This window comes from Delphinapterus leucas, chromosome X (assembly GCF_059928025.1).
Source record: "Delphinapterus leucas isolate spDelLeu-1000000601 "Yukka" chromosome X, BTC_Dleu_Yukka2, whole genome shotgun sequence".
Lineage (NCBI taxonomy): Eukaryota > Metazoa > Chordata > Mammalia > Artiodactyla > Monodontidae > Delphinapterus > Delphinapterus leucas.
In genome coordinates, this window is record NC_143150.1 from 40,967,523 (window position 1) to 40,988,413 (window position 20,891).

Genomic DNA, 20,891 nt, shown 5'->3' on the forward strand with positions numbered 1-20,891 from the left:
ATTAACAATTGTAAACCAATAACATGCAACAGTGACTTTCTAAATCTAAGAAAATAGTCAATCCTACCTAGGCCTGTTGTATCAACAAGAGAAATCAACACATTTTCCTCTCGCTACACAGATCTCTGGATAAGTCATCAATCTCGCACTCCTCATACCAACGTCCTCTCCCACTTGCCAAACAGCAAAAACGCCTGCTTTGCTGTTGCTGTTTTTCTTGAGAGAGACTTATTTACTAAGTCTTTCCACCTTACAAGCCTGTGCTCTACCCATCCATCACACTCTTAATGTCCCAGAACCTCAGTTTCCATGTCTGTAAAAGGAAGAGGAGAAAGAGAGGAAAAAGCAATGGAAGAAGGAGAGGAAAGGATAGGTGAGTTATAAGTTGACTTAATTACCAATTCAGGGATGAACAACAATCTCACCATGACTAATATTCTTTTCTTTTGACTGTCCCATGAAATATAAAAACTCACAACTGAACAAATAGTTCGGTAGCAGTCGTTAAATGTGCTCCCACTTGAAAATTTTTACTTATTACATCTTTGTCAGTAGTCACATTCTCAAAGGCATTTTCCCCCGGTTAGCACAAGAGACCGTATTTCTGTAGCTCAGTGATGAAGGGGGCCCAGCTAGTGTATGTTCCAGTAACTTTAGCCACTTGTTCTCGTAACTGTGTTCCAGACAAACAGTGGTCTTGGCTACCCGGTCTGATAAATTTCCCACCTGCAGACGTCTTACAGCTACAGCTCAAAGGACCTGTAGCTGTGAATGAAGCACACTGCAGAACATGCTGCGTCCTATATTAGCTAGCACACAAGTATCATTAACATTAAGCTGTTTTTAAACTAGACTCTACCAATTTTTCATTATTATTTACTTTGTGGAGAAATTTTAAAAACATATCACAACAGGCGTATGTCAGGAACGACTGGGTGATACTCAGCTGCACACAGATACCTGGGTTCTCCAGAGCTGCCCTCTGCTGGGTCCGGATCCTTTTCAGGTCCTTCTTCTGGTTCTTCATTGCTGTCCTCCTCCTCACCTGCAGCACCTTGGACCTCTTCATCAGTTTTCATACTGATAATCACTTGCTTCATTTGTGAAGAATAATACGGACTTTGGGACCAGAACTTCATGGAAAAAATAGCCCAACTTATAAACAGTGGCGACATCCAGAACTCTACTCTCCGGAGAATCAGGAGGGTAGAAGTAGGTGAAGAAAGAAGAGCTGGGCACCTTCCTACTGGTCAGTACGACACTTCCAGGGCCCTCACATTTCTGCAGCTTCAGAGTTTTCACGGTGAGGTTTTTCCCGTCATTCCAGTAGATCTCACACCCTGTGCTGTTGATTATTTCTGGCCCTTTGGAGAAGAAGGGATCAGAATCATCTGGGTCTGATCACATGTGGTATGATTTCGTCAGAACTTTGTTGAAAAAGTATTCGTTTGACTTAAAAAGAGTAATTCTACAGTGAAGCTCGTGGGTTCCTGGACCACTGAAAATCTTATTTTTACATCTTTCAGGTGCTCCAGTACAAGTTCATTACTTCCCCAGATCACACTACTGAGAATCTTTACATTTTTAAAAGCCATCAACCAAAAGTGAGGTACGCCCTTGTTTTGCCCCTTTCCTTCAGGCTCTCTTTCCATTTCCTCCCAAGCTCCTTCCTGAACACCGACTTGCCACTGACATTCGCCTTCTTTGGGCTCATGAATTGCATTGATGTTAGCTCTCTTATCAAACAGAGGTTGGTAGAAGGCAGCATACTTTTTCTCAAGATCCTAAAGGTCTTTAGAGAATTGGGCTTCAACTTGTGCATATCGTGCCTGAAGGTTTTTGAGAGCTTTGACCCACTGCTTCAACCGCCAGAGGCCAGCGCTGAGCGCGGCCTGCCTTTGAGGCCGATGCCCCAGCAGGGGCTGCAAGGGCCTGAGGACTGGGCCGCCCCTCGCCAGCTTCGGCCCCGTCATCGGGTCCACACGCCCCAGCCTCCCAGGACTCGGAGGCATCAGTCAGGACCTCGCCCGCCCAGAACTCGGCCTCCGCTGCCGCCGCCGCCGGTTCCTCTGCCTTCTGGGATGCCGCCCCCTCTGCAGGTTCCCGCGGCTTCCAGGGCGGGGTGCCCTCTGCCTGGTACTTGCCTTCCAGCATCTGGTCCCCTCTCTCTCCCGGTTCCCTGGGCTCCCAAGAGCAGCGCCTGACCACCGCGTGGCCAGCGTGGGGCCCGACCAGGACACGGTTGTTGTAGTGGCTGCGCTGCAGAAGGCAATGGACCACATCCCGGAGCAGGGACTGAAACTGCGCTGCGGGGGCTCCATGGCCCGCGACCACTCCCACGCCCTCTTGCCCTTTCTCGTCCTCCTCTTCTGTCTCTTCGTCCTCCTCGACCTCTTCCTCAGTTTCGTCCCCCTCTCCTGACTGGTACTCATCCTCCTCCTGGTCCTCGATGTCTAATTCAAACTCTTCCTCGTCCTCCACCATCTCTACATCCCAGTCTTCTTCCACTGCGGCCTGGGCGGCCTCCTGCCCACCATCCTTCCCGTCAAGGGCTCTGGAGAGCCCCAGGGAGGCCAGAAGGGCCGTGGCCCCCTCGAATCCATCCATCCCTCCCAAAGGAGATGCTCGGACCCCGAGGGGACTGGGGTCACCACCCGCCCCACCACCAGCTCCGTCCTGGCCACCTGGGATCGGCCCGTGCTCCTCTGTGGCAGACATGGCAGGAGGGACGCGCCAGACACGGATCGGGCTGCAGTGACGACTGCGAGAAAGATGGCGACCGCCAGGCTGAGTGTTGCTGAGGGAGGGGATGCTATTGGCAGTAGGGCCTCTGGGACAGGTTGCGGGCTGCAGAGAAGCCGGCTGCACAGGTGAGAGGAGTCGGCGAAGATGCCTCTGTGGACCCCACCACGGGAAGGGCAGAGGGGCGTCCCGTGGAGCGCCCCACCGAGGCTGGGCAGAGGCCACTGTGGACAGGGCGGGAAAGTGCCTGACTGGCTGGCGACGGGAGGTGGACTTTAGAAGGGTCAACGAAGGGCCACTTCCTCCAGCGCCAGCTCTAAGCTCATTTGCCAGGAGCCAAGGATTGACTGCACCACCGTCCAATGAGTGATCAAGGTCTTCAGCTTCCCTGGAGCCCTTAAAGGCCCAGCTCACCCTGAGCCTCTGTGATCCCACAGGAATCCGTCCCTTTTCATTCCACCACTGCAAAAGCAAAACTACAGTGTCCCTATAGGGCGGTGCCCTGGGGTATGGGAACCTGCATGTGTTCCCCAATTGCCACCCTGGGGCAGCTCATGCTGATAGAGACACACTTAGTTCAAAAACGAGAGAGAGAGAAGGTGTATAGATCAAATTTCAGCAGCGCTTAAAACCTCCCACAAGAGAGAGCAAGAGAATTTGGAGGTTTTAATGCTGTTAAGGCTACTTAGAAAAGGACATTCAAAGTCGATATGGATGCAGTGAGAATGGAGAGTGGAAGAAGCAGTAAAGACAGGAGCTGGACAGTGTTTCATCAGGGCTCCCCAATTCACTTGCAGCCTCCAAGAAATGAAGACAGAGAGAGAGAGGGAAGAGAGAGAGACAGAGACACACAGAGACAGAGACACACACACAGAGAGAGATACTTGTTTTAAAGACTGAGCACCTGCTCTGCACTGGATTGTGTACATCCCCTGCCTCCCAAATTCATACGATGAAGCCCATCCCCCCCCACCCCGCCCCCAGGAGATGGTATTTGGAGACTGGGTCTTTGGTAGGTCATTCAGTTTTGGTAAGGTCAGGAGGCTGGGGTCCACACATTGGGATTACTGCCCTTACAGGAAGAGACCATAGATGGTGCTCTCCGCCCACCACCCCAACGTGAAGCCACAGGAAGAAGGCGGCTATTTTCAAGCCAGAACGAGGGCCCTCACCAAGAACTGCACCATGCTGGCACCCTGACCTTGGGCTTCCTAGCCTCCAGAACTGTAGGAAATAAATAAATGTCTTGTTTAAGCCACCCAGCCTATGGCATTTTATTAGGGCAGCCTGAGCAGACTAATACAGCATGGCAGACGTTAACAGGACAGGCTTCCTAGAATCATTTCTCGCTCAACAGTCCGAGACTTTTTTTTTCTTTTGCGGTACGCGGGCCTCTCACTGTTGTGGCCTCTCCCACCGCGGAGCACAAGCTCTGGACGCGCAGGCTCAGCGGCCATGGCTCACGGGCCCAGCCGCTCCACTGCATGTGGGATCCTCCCAGATCGGGACCTGAACCCGTGTCCCCTGCATCGGCAGGCGGACTCTCAACCACTGCGCCACCAGGGAAGCCCAATCCGGGACTTTCTGTTGTACTCAGCCCCACTTAGCTGAGTGGTCAAGGGTAACGAATGCTGAAAACGAGGAAGCAATTGACAACTATTTTATGCTAATCCCATTGACTACTGTCGCTGGGCACAGAAGCAAGACTGGGTGTTAGCTGTAACTTCACGTTCAGGAGAACATAAGCTGTGTCCCTTACTTCCAGTAAGCACACCGCCTTGGGATCCAGGACATCTAATTTGACAGACCCTAACGTTTCACAGATGGGAAGGACACATTCTGCAGAGCACTCCTGGGAAGGTTGGCGAGAAGAGCTGCTGTTGCCACCCTGAGTCAGTTTGGACCCCTACCCCAAGTTGGGTTCAAAAGTCAATCAAGACTGGTGACACCACACACACACACACACACTACCGAGACGCGATGCAAAGTGTATTCCTTACATGAGGAGGCTTCTGGGGGGAGAGCAGGGCAACCTTTTCAAGCTGCTCCAAAAAAGACTTCAGAGAGTCAGGAAAGGAAGAAATTGCTTTGGGAGTTCTACTGTGATTAGTGGATGGGGCCAGCATGACAGTTCCCTTGTGCTGGCAGTAGCTAGTGTAGTTTGACGCCCACTCCTCCTGCCCTCCACCCTACAACCGTGCCAAAGGAGAGAGTGGAGTGTAGGGCGTTGGGGAAGAGGGAGGGTTGACGTTTAAAAGCCCTCAGCAGTCAAACATCACAGGATGCAGTCAGACCCTATACTACAATTCACCTCTGGCGTGTGACTGGCGACTGAAATGTGCCATTTTCGTGTAATGGAATTTGAACTTGTGGAAGTAAGCCACTCTGGAACTCTGAGTCCTGCCGCCTAAGGCCGGGTAGGGAGTCAAAAGGTCTACTGAAGGCCATTCAAGAGCCCAGCGTGGTGTATCCTGAGAAGTAAAATGCATGCCTCGGTCACCATCAATAAGGCCTGGAACTCCGAAGCCGATAAGGAGGGTCTTGGCAAAGCCCTGCATAGTGGCTTTAGTATATGTAGAGACACGTGTGACCTAGATTTATAATTTGGGAGTCTGTGGGCCAAGAGATTCCCAGGGCTCTTTACCCCAAAGGGGACAGTTTTACATAAGGAAACGTCATTGCTGCCATGGGCCAGACCAGACAGCCAGACCGACGACAATGGCCTGATTGTCTATGAAAACGTGCAGATGGTGCTAACTGTTGGCCAGAGCATCCAGCGCTAAGGTGACTGCCTGAAGTTCACTCACTGGTGCTGTCTTTTCGTTGAACAGTTTTATCTATGGTAATTGTATTGATTACTGACAAGGAAAGACTTTTCCTGACATTTTCCTATTTATTTTCCACATGTCAGCATTTTTTTGTTCCTTCACTCCTCAATCACTGTATTTTGCTGTTATTAATTTAATTTTTCTAGTGAACAAAGTGATTCTTATTTTTTATTTATACATCTTTATTGGAGTATAATTGCTTTACAATGGTGTGTTAGTTTCTGCTTTATAACAAAGTGAATCAGTTATACATATACATATGTTCCCATATATCTTCCCTCTTGCGTCTCCCTCCCTCCCACCCTCCCTATCCCACCCCTCTAGGTGGTCACAAAGCACCAAAGTGATGTCCCTGTGCTATGCAGCTGCTTCCCAGTAGCTATCTATTTTACGTTTGGTAGTGTATATATTTCCATGCCACTCTCTCGCTTTGTCACAGCTTACCCTTCCCCCTCCCCGTATCCTCAAGTCCATTCCCTAGTAGGTCTGTGTCTTTATTCCTGTCTTACCTCTAGGTTCTTCATGATATTTTTTTTCATAAATTCCATATATATGTGTTAGCATACGGCATTTGTCTTTCTCTTTCTGACTTACTTCACTCTGTATGACAGACTCTAGGTCCATCCACCTCATTACAAATAGCTCAATTTCGTTTCTTTTTATGGCTGAGTAATATTCCATTGTATATATGTGCCACATCTTCTTTATCCATTCATCCGATGATGGACACTTAGGCTGTTTCTATCTCCTGGCTATTGTAAATAGAGCTGCAATGAGCATTTTGGTACATGACTATTTTGAATTATGGTTTTCTCAGGGTATATGCCCAGTAGTGGGATTGCTGTGTCATATGGTAGTTCTATTTGTAGTTTTTAAGGAACCTCCATACTGTTCTCCATAGAGGCTGTACCAATTCACATTCCCACCATCAGTGCAAGAGTGTTCCCTTTTCTCCACACCCTCTCCAGCATTGTTTCTAGATGTTTTGATGATGGCCATTCTGACTGGTGTGAGATTATATCTCATTGTAGTTTTGATTTGCATTTCTCTAATGATTAATGATGTTGAGCATTGTTTCATGTGTTTGTTGGCAGTCTGTATATCTTCTTTGGATTTCTACACGGAGGAGACAAACCCCCTTGACTGTTTGGAAGACTGCTGCGACAGATAGAAGGTTGTGGGAAGCCTAGACTCTGCTGGTGAAGAGTGCATGTGCACCGGCTTACCCCCAGGCAGGGTGCACAGTGTTCTGCCCTAGCTGCTGCCAGCTGTCTTGTGACCAACTTGCCACAAGCCCCAGCCCCAGCCTAAGCATGCAAATGCTCTGCTCACTCCACATCACAGTATGGCACTGGATTTGGGGAAACCATGACTGGGGACAAGACTCAACTGTGGGATGCAGAGGTGACCTGGTCCCTGGGTAGAGCCTGAGTTGCGTGGTAGTGACTATTGTTAGCAGTTGAACAGTGCCTCAGAAGCAACCCAGATCTCTGACAGCAGCCACTCCACCACAGTTCGCCCCTGATACATGCTGAATCCATGCAGGCACTGCCTGCCCTGACCAGTGGTTTCACCACAGGTTGGGGGTGTGGGTTGGGGCAGAGGCTGGGAGCAGTAGTTGGCTATGAAGGAAAAAGGGAGAGGACTTGCACCCAAGGCTGTGTCTGAGTAGAATCACGAGAACCTGCACAGGCAGTGCATCAGACCTTTGTCCGCGCAAAGGCCCCACTTGCTTGAACACTAAACCTCTCTGGAGCAAGGGTTCCAGTGCAGGAAGAGGGAAAAACACACAGTTAAATGGAACAGAGCCAACTTCGACTCTGTTCCCACCAACATCTCCACCAAAAAACTATTAGAACTAATAAATGAATTCAGCAAAGTTGCACGATACAACCATACTTCAATAAAAAGTAAAGAAAAATAATAGAGTGAATCAATGACCAAATGTTTTTTTCTTTAAAAAAATAAAAAAAATACTACAAACATTTATCTAGATTGACCAAGGGAAAAACTGAGATTTAAATTAAAATATCAGGAATGAGTGAGGTGACATTACAATTGTTAAAAACAAGACAATAGGACTTCCCTGATGGTGCAGTGGTTGAAAGTCCACCTGCTGATGCAGGGGACACGGGTTCGTGCCCTGGTCCAGGAAGATCCCACGTGCCGCAGAGCAGCTGGGCCTGTGAGCCATGGCCGCTGAGCCTGTGCGTCCGGAGCATGAGCTCCGCAACGGGAGAGGCCACAACAGTGAGAGGCCTGCGTACCGCAAAAAAAAAACCAAGACAATATGTCCAAAATGGAGTCACTTGTGCTAAGCTCCAGGTCATCAAACTGAGACTTAATTACAGTTTTGACTCTCCCAGAAGTGTAAACTTACGCCAGTCAGTCAGGAATCACCTGATCAGCACTAGTTAAGTAATCTTCTTAATAGACCCATGCCATCCTCTAAAGGAAAGTGACCTTGCCACAACCTTTCCGCATTTTGCTAGCATAACCTAATTCCTGCTCCCTTCTGCCTATAAAAGTCTTTCACTTTGTACAGCTCTTTGGAGCTCCTTTCTATCTGCTAGATTGGATGTTGCCTGGTTCATGAATCATTAAATAAAGCCAATAAGATCTTTAAAATTTACTCAGTTGAATTTTGTTTTTTATCACTGCCAATGCTACAAAATTAAAAGGGATTATAAGGGAGTACTATGAACAAGTATATGCCAACAAAGTAAATAACGTACATGAAATATAAAAATTACTGGAAAGATACAAAACAACAGAACTGACTCAAAAATCAATAGAAGGGCTTCCCTGGTGGCGCAGTGGTTGAGAGTCCGCCTGCCGATACAGGGGACATGGGTTCATGCCCCGGTCCAGGAAGATCCCACATGCAGCGGAGTGGCTGGGCCCGTGAGCCATGGCCACTGAGCCTGCGCGTCTGGAGCCTGTGCTCCAGAACGCGAGATGCCACAACAGTGAGAGTCCCACGTATCGCAAAAAAAAAACACCAAAAAACAGATAACCAACAAGGACCTACTGTATAGCACAGGGAACCGTGCTCAATATTCTGTAATAACCTAAATGGGAAAAGAATCTGAAAAAGAATAGATACATGTATATATATAACTGAATCACTTTGCTGTACACCTGAAACTAACACAACATTGTTAATCAACTCTATTCCAACACAAAATAAAATTTAAAAAAGAGCTAACAAATTGGTTCAGCAAGGTTGCAGGATATAAGATCAATATATAAAAATCACCTGTGTTTCTTTACATTAGCAATGAACAATACAATAATGCAATTAAAAGATACATTATATGTCCAGTAAGATAAGTTACTTAGGAGTAAAGTTAAAAACCCATGTCCATCAACTGATGGATGGGTAAAGAAAATGTGGTATATTTGCATACTGGAATATTATTCAGTGATGAAAAGAAGGTAGTAGTGATAAATGAATGCCACAATGTATATGAACTTTGGAAACATTTTGCTAAGTGAAAGACACTAGTTACAAAATGTCGTGTATTGTATGTTTCAATTTATATGATGTATCCTGAAAAAGAAAATCCATGGAGAGAGAAAACATATTAGTGGTTGCCTGGGTCTTGGTCAGGGGTTGGGATTGGGAATTGCCTCAAATGGGACCAGAGGATTTTTTTAGGTATCAGAAATGTTCTAAAACCAAATAGAATGTATAGATTGTGGTGATGGTTGCATAAATATGTAACTCTGATACAAAATAATTGAATTATAAATGTAAAACCAGTTAATGTTATGCTGTATTAATTATACCTCAATTAATATGTTAAAATCATCTCTTTACCAATGGTGGTTTTTTATGCTGTTTTTTGGAAGAAGTAGTCTATAAGACTCAATTGGAAACCTTAGTGGAAGGAAAATTTCACTTTTCCCTATTACTCAGACTCTGCTTCCTTATTAAAGTCATCTCAGTGTTCACATCCTAACATATTCTCTGCTCCATCTCATTCATTCATTCATTCAGTTTTAGAATTGTGAGTTAAGTGTGAACCACTTAGTTGTGATGCAAGGCTATGATTTTGATGGTAAATCATATGACCCTAACTCACTGAAACATGGTAATCACATTATTTGGGAAAAGGAAGAATGAGGTGGTGATGGATGACAAATCTTTGATGCTTGAAGGGCTACTGAATCACCCATTGTATGAGACAGCAGCTGTGTTTCCATCAGCCCCTGAATACAAAAGGAAATGAAAAATAATGAGAAACAAGCTAAATATACAACCCTTTGGTTATTTTTATCTGTAATAGATAAAATGAAAGTAAAGGAGAGTGTTGGGGTGGATCCTAACACTGCACCAAGCTCAGATACCAGCCAGTCTGAGCTACAATTACTAGCCCTAGAGCTGCTACCAGAGGGAAAAATTGTGCTGAAACGACAGATAGCACCTCTTTGGCCTCTAGTCACAAAGAAGATATTACACGTAGCAGAGAGAAGCAAACATGAGAAACTACTGAAACAAGTGGGTATGGTGTTAAAGAGTTTTCTCCTTCTGAGGATGAATATCATCAGCTTCCTGAAAAATGGACCGTGATAGTTACTAACCTAGGAACAGTCTCCTTGGTGTTGAATGTTGCAGAATTAGTGAGTATATTTGCATAAATGCAGGACCCATTGCTTACTATTAAACAGATGGCTCTACATGATCCAAACACACAGCAATTTCTTCCTGAGGGGACAGCTAGCCCTATGGACTGGATAAAAGCCACTATAAAGTTTGTTTACTCTGAGAAGGGGAATGCCTTTTCCCCTCCTTTAAAAGCCAAGTGGAACTCTCAAGATGAAGCAGTTGATATGATACATATGCAATCTATGCTGGATTGGCTTTACAATGATCAGGAGGTTCAACCATTTAACATACCTCTTACCCAGGTCATGGTAAATGCTTTGATTGAGGAAGACTCTTTTGCATTTTTACCTCATGTAACATTGTTGTTGCAAAATCAAGCAATGATCCAAGAAGCTGTATCAGATTTGTTATCTCAGCTTCCCCCTATGGGTCTCACAGATGCTAAGAAAGTTAGTGTTTCACAAGAGAACAGAGAAAGAAAAGGGGGTAGACCAGGGACTCACTCCAGCAAAGTGGAAATCTTTAAATAGTTGTTAAGGAATGGGGTGAATAAAGTAGCATCGATGAGGTTGACACTATTATAATGGGATGATATGAGGATACAATGGTTGATGGGATTAAGGTCAATGTTTGGATGAAAATTAAATGTTTGAATGGACTTTATGTGACGTGGCTGCATTTCCTTTTCCTGCATGTATTATATTATTGAGAAGGGTATATGTCTGCTGGGGAACACTTTATCTGTCTTGTATGGGAAAACAGAAGGAATGTAAGTTCACCCCTTGGCCAGTATTAATTGGACGTGCTAAATGAGAACCTACAGAATTTCCTAAGTCCACACAGGTTGTTAATTTGAAACAGTGTAGAATATTTGGTGGAGAAAAACAGACTATCGCTTTAATTAATTACATATTAGAATCTGGAGTGCTATGACCAACAAATTCTCTGTAGATAGCCCCGTGTAGCCAGTGAACAGGCAGATGGCACCTGGAGACAAATATTAGACTATTAAGGCTTGAATAATGTATCTCATTTAGCATCATCAGTCCAAAAAAGTGAAAAAAATGCAAGTTAAAAAGGTGACTACTCAGTGATTGATTTTGAAAATACTTTTTTTCTTGATGGTAATCATGGAAACGAGTCAATTACAATTTTTCTTTATGTGAAAAGGATCTCAATTTACAATTTACTGTATTGCCACAGGATTATTTGAAATCACCAGCTTACTGTCATAATTTGATTAGGAGAGATTTGGACTTGATGGAGGTATTGAGTGCAATAACACATTGCATTGAGGATGTCATGATAATATCAGAAATTGAAGAGCAAGATACAACTCACTTAAATACAATGGTGACACATATGACTAACAAATGCTGGTTGATAAATCCAGCAAAGATCCAAGGGCCTTTCCAAATGGTGAAATTCATAGGAATAACATGGGCGGGAGCCACTGAGGCATTCCATAGGTAACTAAAAATAAAATGCTCTCATTGTCTTCCTCTGGAAATAAGCAAGATACACAGCACCTGGTTGAGGTTTTTGAATTTTGGAAGATGCATATTCCACCTTTGGGAATACTGCTAGCTCCAATCCATAAAGCCATCTGCAGGAAGATCATATTTGAATGGGGACCTGAAAAACACCAGGCTATGTCTGAAATGCAAAGAAGCTCAATCAGTGACTTTGAACCCTTATAATACACACTCAGATATGATTTTAGAAATATCTGCAACTTGCACTTATGCAGATTAAAGGTTATGGCAAAATCCATTTGAGCTGCCCAGCAGTGACCACTGGAATTTTAGACCAGAAAATTTCCAGACATGGAAGTACACTGCACACTGTTTGAGAGACAATTATTGATTTACTACTGGGCACTTATCATATTACCACATGGGTGGTACCCTATGCATAGCTCTCAATTGATCAACAAATAACTACTTGGTTTATGGTTGTCAGTTACAAGGTGGATGGGAAGTACCTTGTTTGGAAGGCTGCTGCTCTATAATGTTCTGATGGAAAAACTCTGATTTAAGAAGATAAATCAGCTCAATGGGCAGAATCCATGCTCTTTTCTTTGCAGTGATGGAAGAATTGAACAGCAATAAAATTTTAAAATTCAGGGTTTATTCTGACACAGTGGTGGGATAGATGGAATAGGGAGGTGGCCAATGGCCTGGCCATATGGTCAGGCAGATGGGCAGTGGAAAACTGGATTCTTAAATGATTCCTATATGTGTCACAGCCCTATGGAAATCATTATAGGAATTTAAGAGGCACATTGAAGAACTTCCTTCTCAAGTCATAAGGTGATTGTAATCAGCAAATGTACATCCTGGTGCACATGTTTGAGGTGGCCACTTGGGTCCATAAAATGAGTAGACATGGGGTAGCTGCAGCAATGCAGAGATAGTGATCATTAATACATCCTACTTGCACATTCTGAGGTACAAAATGCCAGCAAGAAATATCTTGTCTTCCAACCAGAGAGGCAAAAACTACAGATGAAAATGGAGGGACTTCCCTGGTGGTCCAGTGGTTAAGACTCCTCACTGCCAATGCAGGGGGCCCTGTTTGATCCCTGGTCAGGGAAGTGGATCACATGCCGCAACTAAAAAAGATCCCACATGTCACAACTAAAAGATCCTGCATGCCTGCAACTAAAGATTCCCGCACCCGGCAATGAAGATCCTGCGTGCCACAACTAAGATCCGGCGCAGCCAGATAAATAAGTAAACAAACAAACAAATAAATATTCTTTTAAAAAAAGGAAGAAAATGGAGTAGATTCCCTGAGGGGAAAGGCCCCATGCGTAGCTGGCATCTCAACTACATCAGACTACTACCGGTAGCCTTGGGACGCTATAAATAGGTCCTTACAGGAATAGATATTTACTGCAGATGAAGCTTTGCATACGCTGTGGTAGATGCAAATTCTCAAAACTCTATAAAGGATTGGAACAGAAGATATTGTACCAATTCAGACCGTCGAATTACATTTCTTCAGCCAAGAATCATATTTTATAGTCCATAGGGTTCAACAATGGTCAAAGAGATATCATATCCAGTGGACATATCATACTGCATATCATCCTCAGAGTAGTGATTTGATAGAAAATTTGAACAGTCAGTTAAAACACTAGCTGTCTAAAATGAGTGGAGATAAAGGCATGAAAGCTTAGTTTACATACCTTCATGAATGTGAGCTTACATTCAATGTGAAAAGGGGACAAGACATGATCCCCATTTGTTAGAGTCTTATGTTTTTCTGGAGGAATTGGGAGAAAGGGGGATAGAGGAAGATGTAGGAACAACTATACAATTCTTCCCCAAATTACTGCAACTTTCTTTTTTCCTATCTGATTCAGTGATCCTGGAATCAGGGCTGCAGGTGCCAGATGTAGGAATGATCCCTAAGCAAGAAACTGTAACTATACCGTTAAACCTTTATGCCAGTATTCCTAAGTGTCTGATGGGATGGCCTGTACCTTCTACCTGGTAGAATTGGGCTTGACAGTAAACGCAACTATATTGCCTAATGGTCAAGAAGGCCCACTAGTTCTGTATTTATGTAACCTTGTCGTATATGGATAAGAATGGATTGAGTTTCTCCTTACACAGAAACTGTTGAAAACTGTTGAAGGTAGGCACTTGCTAGATTGGTATTGGTGCCAATGACCTGGACCAACACAATGGCTAAACCTATCATTCCTTCCAAAGATGGAAAAGTCTGGATAAAAATCAATGAAAAATGGAGAGAAGGAGCAATAGCAGTTGAGGTTAGAGGAATGACTGAATGGGTTATGGAATAATGGAAATTCAATATTGGTGTCTCAAGAGAGGCTCAGAACAATAAAAGGATATTGTCTCTTAGCACAATTATACCCTAATTCTCAAAAGGGTGAAGCCACATATTTTCCACCCCTGCTTTTTGAACTTGACAAGGTCAAATAGAAAGCTGGAAACCTGAGTGGCATTACTTTTGGAGACAGTTTGGTCATTCAATATGATGAAGCTAGTCTTATAGTTAATGACTGAGTGGAACTCTAGTAATGTTCCAGTATCTTTTGACTCTTATTTTTCAGTTACATCTATTACAAAGGGTATCATTTTGGAAGGCATTTCCAAGAACTACTCCCTACTGAGCCATTGGTCCATGGAGTGTATAGCTCCTGGCAGGCTAATTACTGTGTAACTATAAACCATGGTGATAAATAATTAGAAAGGTCCCTGGTTATAATGGATGAAAGGTAGCAGCAGCCTTCCCAGCATGCCACAGTATATTGTGCACAGAAATATATTATCTTTGTTTTTGTGGATGGAAAGCTATTAAACAGAATAGAAAAAAAAAAGATTCCTAATGGGAATAAAGCAGTGGACATCACATGATAAATTCTAATTCCCCTAGGGAATGATCCCAACTTGAGCACCTGCCTTAGGTAAATAATCATATGACAGTACTGATACTGATGAGCCAATGTATTGGTAGATTGAGTGAAGACCTTCTCAGTATATAATGTCAGAAAATGGTCAGAAAATGACTGACCTAAGAAGGGCTGGATTTAGCTAACCATCAGCTATATACTATATTAAATAGTTCTGCACAAATTTATCACAAGGTACAAATAATGGTAGATTAAGAAGGGAAATGAGTAATCAATTTAGTATAAGAATATGGAAATATTTTCCTTTATAAGATAGATTAGCCATTTCATTAAATATATCCCTTTTCTACAGTGGCTTCTCCAACTGTTGGGCACATTCATGATGATACTATTGCTGTATCTGTTATGTAAATGCTATACCGAATGTAGATGCACAGAAAAATATGATAATTTTTCTCTAAGAGGGTTTACATCAAGGATCAGGGAAACTGATTGGGCAGGAAAGGATTAACTAAGCTGGCTTGGATTCCTCAATCCCTGCATTGCCTAAGGAAAATAGTGTCTTCAGAACGAGCCTTTGACTAACTCCTGGGAAATAATCTCTGTATGCTGGAATATTCTACCTGTCCAGTTTGTTTTTGTATGTTAGGTAAGTTTATAATTTATGCTGAAGGCCCATGTTGGTTTGGGAATGGGAAAAGGGGCAAGGGTCTGAGTAGGTAAGGTCAGTCACATGCCTGTATGACTGACTGTCCCAGAATCTCTGGCCACTAAGGCTAAGGTGAGCTTCCTTGGTTGGCAATGTTTCATGTGAGTTGTCAACACATTGTTTCTTGGGAAATTTAAGCATAACTCTGTGTAAATCCACTGGGAGGGGACACCTGGAAGCTTGAGACTGGTTTCTCCCGGACTTCAGCCCATGTACATTTTCCCTTTCATGGTTTTATCTATTTGACCTGAATTTTAACTGTAATAAACTGTAACTGTGGGCATAACAGCTTTTTTATTTCCTTGAGTCCTTAGAGAAAATGAGTGAGCATGAGTGTGAACCAGCTTGTATATTTAAACATGGACCAAGTGGTAGAAAATTTAAGTCAAGATAAATAAACCAAGTTCAGTATGTTCCTTAACGTGATTTTGTTCATTCATTAGTTGGAGTGGTAGAGGTTAGAGTGGCTGACCTCTTAACTATGAATCTGACCCTCAGAGTGAACATATGTATCCTAGTTTCCATACAATACTACACTAATGCAGGAGGTATGGTAACATTTTGGTTTTATGGCAGCTGTCTATGCTATTATTTTCTGGTAGATTGATCATATAGAATTACAGGCAGGAAAGGTGGAAAATCTGCATCATTTATAGGCCTATTCAAAGTCTAGCATCATAGCGTGTTTGTATGTGTCTGTGTTTGTGGATTGAGGTATATATTTGGGGTTGAGGGTGCTTTATCCATTCCTTTTTGTGGAAGACATACTGGCAGCTCTTGCTAAGAGAATCCTGAAGAGGCTGAGTCACTAGCCAATGTTCTTCCTTCCTTGATTCTATTAGCGTATTTGTATGTGTCTGTGTTTGTGGATTGAGGTATATATTTGGGGTTGAGGGTGCTTTATCCATTCCTTTTTGTGGAAGACATACTGGCAGCTCTTGCTAAGAGAATCCTGAAGAGGCTGAGTCACTAGCCAATGTTCTTCCTTCCTTGATTCTATCAACTAAGATGATAGGGCCCTTATGCTAGTTGGGGCAATTTGATATCTTTTTCATAAAAAACAGAGGTCTCTGTACTTTTCTAAGCAAGCATACTTGTTTTAGAAAGTGTTTTGTAGTGCTTTAAAAATGTGTCATATGCCATTATATATCTGCATAGAATAATAATCATTTTTGCACTTTAGGAAACACACAAATGAGGTTACAAGACAGGAGTTGGCAATTTTTTTTCAGGGAAATATCAGATAATAGATACGCTATACTTTGGTGGTCATACAAATCTCTGTCTGAATTACTCAACTCTGCCATTGTAACAGGAAAACAGCTGTAGACATCAAGATAAAAAATGAGGGTGGGGCTTCTCTGGTGGCGCAGTGGTTGAGAGTCCACCTGCCGATGCAGGGGACACGGGTTCATGCCCCAGTCCGGGAAGATCCCACATGCCGCAGAGCGGCTGGGCCTGTGAGCCATGGCCGCTGAGCCTGCGCGTCAGGAGCCTGTGTTCTGCAACGGGAGAGGCCACAACAGTGAGAGGCCCGTACCACAAAAAAAAAAAAAAAAAAAAAAATTGAGGGTGGGTATGTTCCAATAAAATTGATTTTTCAAAAAAGGCAGCAGGCCAGATACAGCCACCAGGCTTTAATTTGCTGACACCTGTTATAAAGGATTGGATTTTAAATGTTTGGAAAAATCTAATATTATCTTTCTGGGCTCCAATTCGTCATCATCTTGCTTACAGCTACTCACATAGCTGAGCATCATTTCGGAAACCAGTTCTCTAAAGAATATTTATATCTTTTCCCACCAGTTCTTTAAATCTCAATATGGCTTCCCTTTATCTATAGAATAAAGCACAAGTCCCTTAACAAAGACTGTTTTATGTCAGCTTGAGTGCCTGCTGGTAGATATTGTTGATGATGCAGTTAGTAATTCATTCTGTTAATTATGCTTTGAGGGAGAAGCATAGTCTTTTCAGTACATATTGTTGCCTTCCTTGCATGAAAGGTGCTTTAAGCAGAAGCATATGGTAGGTGAGGGAGATCTGAGTCTCTTAATCAACATTCCTTAGAGTGTGCACAGGTTCTGTGACCGGGATTCTGATAGCCCTGTTTGTCCTTTACCACCTGCCTCCCATTTTGATCTGATATTTGAGAATACCACAGGGAGACAGGAAATTGAGGGGAGAGAGAAGCAGGTTGCACTTCCTTTCTGCTTCCTTTTGCTATCAGTGTCACCCAACAAAGTCCCTTCACCCAGCAATGGTTTCAGTAGGGGCAGTAAGGACAGGTTTGCATATTCTTCTAATTCCAAGGATATTGGACATTACACCTCCTCAGAGAATTTAGCAGCATCAGGAAGCTAGTTCTGCTTTCCCCTTTACATCTGAGTTCTAGCACTCATGAAGCCTCTTCTGAGATCCTAAGGCTCAGCACCAGCCAAGCATCTCTCCTTCCTCAGAGATAAGTTCTCAGGCTTGTGGGGTCACTTCTCAGAGCCCCTTTAAGAGTCACCATTAGCTGCGCATCCCCCTTTCCTTAGAAGTCTGGGTCCCAGCAGTTAGGGACCTGTCTTCCTCCTTTTTTGATTCTCAGGCACCTCATATCCCCTTGGTTTGCCCTTCCCTAGGAGTGGAAATTCCTCCCTATTCTTCCTATCTCTGTATAACATTAGTATTCCTATTTGTCTATTTAGATATCACTAGCCTATTTAAGTAATTCCCTCTGTTGAATTCTTATTCTTATAAATGTGTGGTTTCTAAACAGAAATCCGACCTCAGCCTGCCTGATAAACGTATGTTTCTGACTGGATCCTGCCTTTGCTTTTCATGACTACTTCTTGGATCTGCTGTTTGAGTATCTCCCATAATCTGCGGGGGGGATTCTTTGTCATTTTTCTCTTCAAATATTGCTTCTTCCCATACCTGTCTCCGTATCCTTCTCCAAATACAGTTACATATCTCTTTGAAATCACATTTGGTCTCCTGTCTTTTATATTGTTTTTTTTTTGCATTTTCTCTCTTGCTTCATCTGTACTTTTAAATCTTAACTAACATGCATTTCATTACTTCTTCCTTCACTGTGTCTAATCTGTTATATAGTAGATTTCTGATTTCAGCAATTTGCAGGAGGGGGACTGGGCTTCCAGATTCTCCCTTTGATTTGGGACAGAAGGGAGGGAATGCAGAAACAAAGGAGGAACAGTTAAGGAACAGTAGTGCAGCAATAGGGCAGGGTCCTGGTTCCTCCTCAAGTGATATACATATCAATATCTTTGAGTTCTTCTGCAGGAACTAAGGCCAGGTAGAAGATGGTAACTTTGGCTGAGCATAAGATTCCTAGAATACCACCTTGTTACCTCACCACCAACCAATCAGAAGAAAGCCTGCAAAGAGTGGAAGATAATGAACCTCCTCCCCAAATGATTAACTTCCCTTTCTCCCTTTAAAAACTTTCATGGTCAATCAGAATCTTTGGAGTTGGTTTTTGGACATGAGTCTGCTTTCTCCCCAGGTTGCCGGCCTCCTGAATAAAGCAACCTTTCATTTCTAACCAACACTGTCTCTTGAGTATTGCCTTTCAAGTAGTGAGCAGCTGAAGCTGAATTCGGTAGCAAGAGGGCAGTTTAATGGTTTTACTGAAGAGATTTTCATATCAATTGTTTATCTTAAGAATATGTTACTCTTTTGATAGAAAAATAACTCAAATTATTATTTCTGGGGTTTGTGGAATGTGCCCCGTCAAAGTGATTCATATTAAGATGTAGACAAGTGAGACTTCCAAGGGATGTGAAAATATGCTATGGAATTGTTTTAAAAAGCTATTCATAGAGTTTATAAAAATATACGTATGGATATCATATTTGTCTTTCTTGGTATGATTACACTAAACATAATAACTGCCAGGTCTTTCCATGTTGTTGTAAATGGCAAAATTAAAATTATTTTTTATGGCTGAGTAATATTCCATTGTAAATATATACCACAGCTCCTTTACTAAATACTGTATGTTTTCTCTTATATGTGGAAGATGAAAAATAAAACAAACGAATTAATATAACAAAACAGAACCAGACTCATAGATACAGAGAACAAACTAGTGATGACCATTAGGGAGAGGGGTGGAGAGGGGCAAGATAGGGGAAGGGGGTTAAGAGGTACAAGCTACTACATATAAAATAAATAAGCTACAAGGATGTAATGTATAGCACAGGGAATATAACCAATATTTTATAATAACTTTCTCTAAGAATATTGAATCACTATAATGTACACCTGAAACTAATATTACATTGCAGGTCAACTATACTTCAATAAAAAATAATAAAAATATATGTATGGATAGAATAAAAACTTGGAGAAATAGACACTCGTGTTTACACTGAAATGCTCAACCAATTCTTAGAATTTTCAATCAGCTTTCCTATGATGAGGGGAGAAAAAAGAGATGGAAATAATATATGCCATTGTGTTATACACAGCATACTCTTTAGAGAGGGAGACAGTTAGACATAGAGGCTAGCATTGTCATTAGGTGATGGTGAAATATTCCATGGGCTGGAGAGTCTTGCCTGTGAACCTTGTCTTTAGTTGCCCTAGTGTCCTGGGTGTGTTTCTTTTTCATTCTCATTGTGCAGAATACCAGCTCTGGTCAGCAGGTGACACATTCCTGTGATTCCTCAGAACAGAGAGGTATTACATTTACTTTTTGAAAAGGATGCTTATGATACAACATGGGGCAAAATACAAACATACATATATCCATACATGCAATGGAATAATAATGCCACTTTACAAAGCACTGTAGAACACTATGCAGTGATATGGAATGATAAGTTGCATGACAAATGAAAATTCTAGAATGGCATCATTGAGTGAAAAAATTTGAGGGGAAAATGCCACTGAAATAGTGTATACACACTCTCATGCCTCCTTCTCACTAACTGAGGAGGATGGATGGATCCTCTGAGCCTTCATGTAGGCTATGCACAGACGTGAGGGATATAATAGACCTGATCTCACCACTTTGCAATGCAGGTGACATTTTGCATTCTGACTCATTATTGTGTTGTACTTTTTGGAGACAAATGGTGAGAGAGAGTTTGATGTTTTGAAAGTCAGCTCATGACACTGTATGAAGCAGATTTATGGCTGCCTTCCTGAATTCTACTAAAACAGTTGTTCTCAGACTTGTTCTGAAGGCCCCAAAAAGCTTTGCTTAGGTGGCTTATGTGTGCCAGTATTTGAAAATTAAAAAATAATGCTAACCACTTTTAAATGTATTTATTCATTCAAAGTAACAATGTTAAACCCATTTCATGCTTGAATAAAAGCATATGCTTTTTGAAAAATAACTATATTTTTGAAAACAAAAAGGTTCTATTTTCTTTAGTGACCTTTGATCAACCTTTTAAAGATAAGAGGCATTATCACTTTATTTCACCAAAATGGAGACTAAGGAACAGAGTGATTAAGCGGCACTGGGAAAGTCACACTGTTGATGAATGGCAGAGCTGAGAGTCAAACCCTCTATTTTTCTGAAGTCTCTGATTTAAAACGAGTGACCGTAAAAACATCCCACTATTTGCCCTTCCTGAGGAGCTAGATAGGCTAGATCAT

General features: G+C 42.7%; 1 pseudogene; it reads right to left on the bottom strand.

The window, feature by feature from the left end:
* Positions 1 to 905: 905 nt before the first annotated feature.
* LOC149744221 (uncharacterized) lies at positions 906 to 2,733 on the bottom strand (annotated as a pseudogene).
* Between the last annotated feature and the right edge of the window lie 18,158 nt (positions 2,734 to 20,891).